This window comes from Tachysurus fulvidraco, chromosome 16 (genome assembly GCF_022655615.1).
Source record: "Tachysurus fulvidraco isolate hzauxx_2018 chromosome 16, HZAU_PFXX_2.0, whole genome shotgun sequence".
Classification (NCBI taxonomy): domain Eukaryota; kingdom Metazoa; phylum Chordata; class Actinopteri; order Siluriformes; family Bagridae; genus Tachysurus; species Tachysurus fulvidraco.
The window spans coordinates 37,876-44,273 of NC_062533.1; the positions used below are offsets into that span (position 1 = coordinate 37,876).

The 6,398-nt window shown below is 37.6% G+C and overlaps 2 non-coding genes across 2 annotated transcripts; both read left to right on the forward strand.

Annotated features, from left to right (window-relative positions):
- The first annotated feature begins 1,447 nt into the window (after positions 1–1,447).
- Positions 1,448–1,566, forward strand: LOC113636881. Its single transcript, XR_003439208.2, has one exon. It is a non-coding gene; the product is annotated as a 5S ribosomal RNA (ribosomal RNA).
- Positions 1,567–1,752: 186 nt separating this feature from the next.
- On the forward strand, positions 1,753–1,871 carry LOC113636880. Its single transcript, XR_003439207.1, has one exon. It is a non-coding gene; the product is annotated as a 5S ribosomal RNA (ribosomal RNA).
- The last annotated feature ends 4,527 nt before the right edge of the window (positions 1,872–6,398 follow it).

Genomic DNA, 6,398 nt, shown 5'->3' on the forward strand with positions numbered 1-6,398 from the left:
CTCCTCCACACCCCTTGCACTAAACAGATCCTCATAAAAATCTTTTATTTCTTCTAAAATCTTTTTATTTCCTTCTACAATTTTTCCCTCTTATTTCTTTTATCGTTTCAGCTTTCCCTCCCCTTTTTCCAGATCAAAAAAGAACTTTGTACTTTTTTTGTATATTTTTCTCCCTCCACTGCATATTTTGCTTTGCTTCTTAGACTCGCCCCCTCATATTCTTTTTCTTCCATTTCTTTCAGTTTCCCCCCTACTTCCTTTATCTTTTGTATGTCCTTATTTTCTTTATTTAATTCCTTTTCCAAACTTTCCTTCATTTCTCTTTCTTTGTATCCTTTGCATCTCTCTATTAAACTACAATATTTGATAGAGAACTTCTTGATTAAAAACTTTGCATTCTCCCACCATATTCTCTTATTCTCTTCATACATTCCATTTTCCTTTTCTTTTTCTATAATTTCTTTAACCTTTGCAACATAATCTTCATTCTTTAAAATCTGTGTATTTAAAATCCATACTCCCGGTCCTCTTTGCATTTCAGTCCAATCCAACTTAAATAAAAACTTATGATCAGTAAAACTTATTTCTTCATACTTAATCTTTTCTATAAAATTCTCCACATTTCTTGTACATAAAACAAAGTCAATTCTGGTTTGGCATACAAACTGGCCCCACTATTTGTCACCTTGAAAATTCTTTTTTCTTTTCATTTCTTTCTCTCCACACATCTATTATATTCTTTTCCTCAATTAGTGCTTTTAATTCTTTTCTTCCCATATCAGTTTTAAAAACCATTCCTTCAGCCATATCTTGTTTACTAAAAACCATGTTAAAATCCCCCATCATTATTATTTCTTTGTACTTCTTTACAACATTTCTTAAAATATTAAAAAAACTCTTTCTTTTCCTTCTCCTCCACTGGTGCATGTACATTTACTAATGTACATTTGTTATCAAAACACACGGGTATTCTGGTCACGTCATGTGGGGCAGCTCATGTGGGGTCACATCAAGTGGGGCAGTCACGTGACGTCAAGTGAAAATAAAAAACTTCGCACAACATGGACATGTTATATATCAAAACACTCAGCACAATGAGGGGAACTGCCTCACAGGTATTTGGATCACATCACGTGCTCATGTCCGCTTACCTCCAAAAGTACTCACACCCTAGCGGTCAGTAGCTATCACAATCTTTCTGTCCACTCGCCTCCAAAAAGCACCAGCCTTTGCGAATACTTGCACCGTCAAAGCCAACATCGAAGTTTGTCGCAACGAACTTTCCAAATCTAGTTTACTTTACTATTTGAATTATCTAAAAACAACATCTCATCTTAATATTCATACCCTGTAGCTAATATTTTGATAGAAAACAACAAATAAAAGAAAAGAAAAAAAAGAAAAAAACAAACAATTTATAAATGGGTTCCATTCCATCTTTCTTCTCGCTTATGGCCATTCCACTCTGAGAATGCCCGATCTCGTCTGATCTCGGAAGCTAAGCAGAGTCGGGCCTGGTTAGTACTTGGATAGGCGACTGCCTGGGAATGCCAGGTGCTGTAAGCTTTTGACATAGGCATTCATTTACTTTACTATTTGAATTCTCTAACATCTTAATATTCATACCCTGTAGCTAATATTTTGATAGAAAACAACAATTACAATAAAGAAAGAAAGAAAGAAAGAAATAAGAAATAGGAAAAAAGAAAAAACAAACAATTTATAAATGGGTTCCATTCCATCTATCCTCGAGCTTACGGCCTTTCCACTCTGAGAATGCCTGATCTCGTCTGATCTCGGAAGCTAAGCAGAGTCGGGCCTGGTTAGTACTTGGATAGGTGACTGCCTGGGAATACCAGGTGCTGTAAGCTTTTGACACAGGCATTCATTTACTTTACAATTTGAATTCTCTAACAACAACAACATCTTAATATTCATACCCTGTAGCTAATGTTTTGATAGAAAACAAAAATTACAATAAATAAACATAAATAAATAAATAAATAAATAAATAAATAAATAAATAAATAAATAAATAGGGAAAAAGAAAAAACAAACAATTTATAAATGGGTTCCATTCCATCTTTCCTCTGGCTTACGGCCATTCCACTCTGAGAACGCCCTCTGGTGGTCACAGGAAGTGTTTGGCTGCAGTAGATGAGAGAGGCTCACCACACCCTGTTTTTGTTTGTATTGTTTTCATTTTTGTCTTTATTTTTTCAGTGATTTTTTATTTTATTTTATTTTGTTTTGATTACACTCATCCTCCCAGCAGCTTTAGCTGGTTGGGAGGGATTTTGGGTTAACCCTGTTTTTTTTGTTATTTATTTGTTTGTAATGGACAGATCTTCGGTGCTGGGAATGGCTATGCCAGAGGAAGTTCACATGATAACTGATGATGGACTGGTTAAACGACGACGAGTTGCTAAAGAAGTTAACCAAAAAATAAAGAATGTAGTTACAGATAGGATTTACCTGAAGGAAGCAACAGTGACGGTGGATGCGGGACATTTCAACGAGATGAGAGTATCTGACCTGATAAAAGCAGTAACAGAGAGGATTGGTGAGGGGAAGATTCTTGCTGTGCGACCTAAGCAAAACAAGGAGTATGAGGTCACCCTAGAACAAGAAAAGGACACTGAGCTACTCTTGGAGGGTCTGGTGATCCAAGGTACCAACTGTGAGGTAAAAAAACTGCAAAACAGTTATTATGTGGTCTCCTTTATGCATCTGCCTGTCTATATGGTGGACGATGAAATTGTTAAAAAATTGGAGGGATGGGGATTCTTCCCTATATCAAAGCTAAAAAGGAGAGTGTATCCGGGCACCAACATCGAGGATGGGACGAGATTCGTGAAAACGCGGTTCCCGAAAGAAGTTGCCTCTCTACCCTACAGCACAAAGATGTAAACAGCAGAAGGCCCACAGTACTTCCGGGTTGTACACAGCCATCAGGTGAAGACCTGCCGGCAGTGCATGAGCCCGGATCACATGGTGAAGGATTGCCTGGACTTTAAATGTTTCAAGTGTGAGGAGAGAGGGCACTTTGCAAGGGACTGCAATGCAGTAACGTGCCCGGATTGCAATCTGCCTTTGAATAAGTGTGAGTGTTGGATGAGAAATGAGAAGGAGGAGGAGGAGGATGGCCAGCAGGTGGATGGGCAGGTGCATGAACGGGACAGTGAGCGACTAGAGGAGGATGGAACAACAAAACCAGAAGGGGGAAAAACAGTGGACAAAGGTGTGGAACAAGGACAAACAGAAAACAACCAGGACGATCACTTACAACAGGACGGGGGTATCCGGACCCAGATACCGCTGCCTGACAGTCTGCAAGACGCTTTGGATGGGGTGGAGAAGGAAGACTAAAGGAAAGAGGCATTGGTAGACATTCAACAGGTCGGAGACCCTGGGACTCAAATGGAGTTGACGGACAGCCTGCAGAATGATCTGACCATGATGGAATTGGATGATCCAGTATGCAAGGAAAGAGAAACGGGAATGGAAGAGGGAGAGGGGAAAAAAAAGGAGGACAAACAAGCAAAACCAATAAAGAGAAGAAGGTCAGTAAAAGCGATACCCAATGTGGATGTTGCCAGAAAGAAGGTCCCTAAACAAGACATAGTGAAATCTGAGAACAGATTTGTCTCGTTAAAGGATTTGATGGAGATGGACTGAGAAAATGGTATCTGTTATTGCTCTAATATGCATTATGCTGTTAAGACTTGTGACTTTTAATGCTAGAGGATTAACGGATGTGAGGAAATTTGAGAGAGTTAAGGAAATGTGTAAAGCGGAAGATGTGATTTTGTTGCAGGAGACTAACTGGAAGGAAGGCCACATGGCAGAAATAAGGAAAAGGTGGAAAGGAGAGGTGTTGTTTAACAATGGTGATGATAGGATGGGCAGAGGGGTAGCCTTTTTAATAAGGGAAAACAGTGGCATAACGTGTAAAACAGTGTATAGCGATAAAGATGGGAAATGCATGGCTGTACAAATGGAGTATGGGGCGAAAGTGGTAGTTGTGGTTAATGTCCATGCGCCAACGGAAGAAAACATAAAGAAAGAATACTTTAGTGCCTTACGAGCTTTTTCAAAAAATTACAAGGGAATTGTGATGATGGGGGACTTTAATACCATTTTTAGTAAGTTTGACATGGGCGAGGGAATGGTTTTTAAAACTGATAAAGGAAGAAAAGAACTGAAGCTATTAATGGAAGAACAGCACATGATTGATATATGGAGAGAAAGGAATGAAAAAATAAAAGAATTTTCAAGACGGCAGTTGGTAGGGAATTTTATGTGCAAAACTAGAATTGATTTTGTTTTATGTACAAGGAACATTGAAAGCTTTATCAGTAATATCAAATACGTGGAATGGAGCCTAAGTGATCATCAACCAATTTTTATGGTAATAGACTGGAGTTCAGTACAAAGGGGGCCAGGAGTATGGGTCTTAAATACAGAAATTTTAAAGAATGAAGATTATGTTTTAAGTGTCAAAGAAATTATTGAGGAAGAGAAGGAGAACGAAATGTACGCTGAGGATATAAGAATTTGGTGGGAGAATGTGAAATATTTAATCAAAAAGTTTACTGTAAAGTACTGCATGCTAATACAAAGAAACAAGAGATATAAGGAGAGAGAAATAAGAGGAAAATTGGAAAAGGAGATAAATGAGAATGGGAACAATATACAAAGGATAAAGGAATTAAAGGGAATTCTGAGGGAGATAGAAGAGAGGAAATATGATGGTGCGAGACTAAGAAGTAAGGCAAAATACATTGTGGAGGGGGAAAAATGTACAAAGTTTTTCTTGAGTCTGGAAAAAAGAAGAGGGAAAGCAGAAACAATAAAACAAATAAGAGGGAAAAATGGAACAGTTAAAGCAAATGATGAAATATTAAAAGAAATACAGATATACTATGAGAATTTGTTTAGAGCAGAGGGGGTGAATGAAGAAGAGAAACAGGGTCTATTGAAACAAATAGAAACAACAGTAGGGGACGTGGACAAAAAAGAATGTGATGAAGGGATAAGGGAAGAAGAGATAAAGAGAGCAATAAGTGAATTAAACAAAAAGAAAAGTCCCGGAATAGATGGTTTGGGGAGTGAATTTGATATAGTTTTTCAAGACGTTTTAACTGGTATTTTGGAAGAAGTATATGTAGATATTTTTAAGAAAGGGGAGTTGAATCAAAGAATGGGAATGGGCTTTATAAAATTGATATATAAGAAAAAAGGGGAGAAAACAGATCTTAAGAACTACAGACCAATCACTATGCTGAATACTGATTTTAAGATTCTATCCAAAATCTTAGCCAACAGACTGAAGGAAGTAATGGCGAGCATAATCAAAACCAACCAAGTGTACGTTGTAAAAGGAAGAGATATAGCAGACACAACGATGCGAGCAGAATAAAGATGGTTTTGTTATCAGTTTAGACTTTGAGAAAGCATTTGACAGGGTAGACCATAGCTTCTTATTTGATGTTTTAAAGAAGTTTGGGTTTGGAGAACATTTTATTAAATGGATTAGGATCTTGTACAATGGTACAGTAACAAAAATTAAATGCAATGGGTTTTTGACACAGTGTTTTAAAATAACCAGATCAATAAGACAAGGATGCCCGTTGTCAGCACTTTTATATTCTCTTATTGCGGAACCTTTAGGACTAACTATAAAACAAGAGCAAGGAATAAAAGGATTAGGCATGGAGGGGGAAATTAATAAAATATTTCAGTATGCGGATGACACAACGCTGTTGGTCAAAGATCTGGAGGGGGTGAAAAAAGCAATGCAAATCGTACAACAGTTCTGTAGGGGATCAGGAGCCAAAATCAATGAGGATAAAACAGTATACATGAGGTTTGGAAGGGCGGCGGTTTTAACAGAGCATTTTTCTTTTATGGAAGTAAAAGAAATAAAGATTCTAGGAGTTTTAATGGGGAAGGGCGAAAAGACAGCAGAGGAAACAATGTGGGAGGAAATGTTAGGAGGGATTGAAAGGAGGTTGACATTTTGGAAAATGAGAACACTAACACTAAAAGGGAAAGTTTTAGTTCTTAACGTTTTAATGACCTCTAAACTATGGTACATTTTATACACATCATCTATGCCGTTGTGGGCAGAAAAAAGGATGAAGAAATGTTATTTCGATTTTTTATGGGAAGGGAAGCCCACAAGGATTGCGTACAATACCTTAATAGGAGCAATAGAGAAGGGAGGACTGGGGTTAATGGATGTGGAACAAAGAAAAAAACAGTCTGAGGGTGAAAATGGTTAAAAAATACATGGATGAAGAAAACAAGGCGGCATGGAAAGTAACAATGGTTTTTTCTTAAGTGTAGCAACTTCAATCTTGGGGACAACATACTGTGGATGAGAACAAAGAATT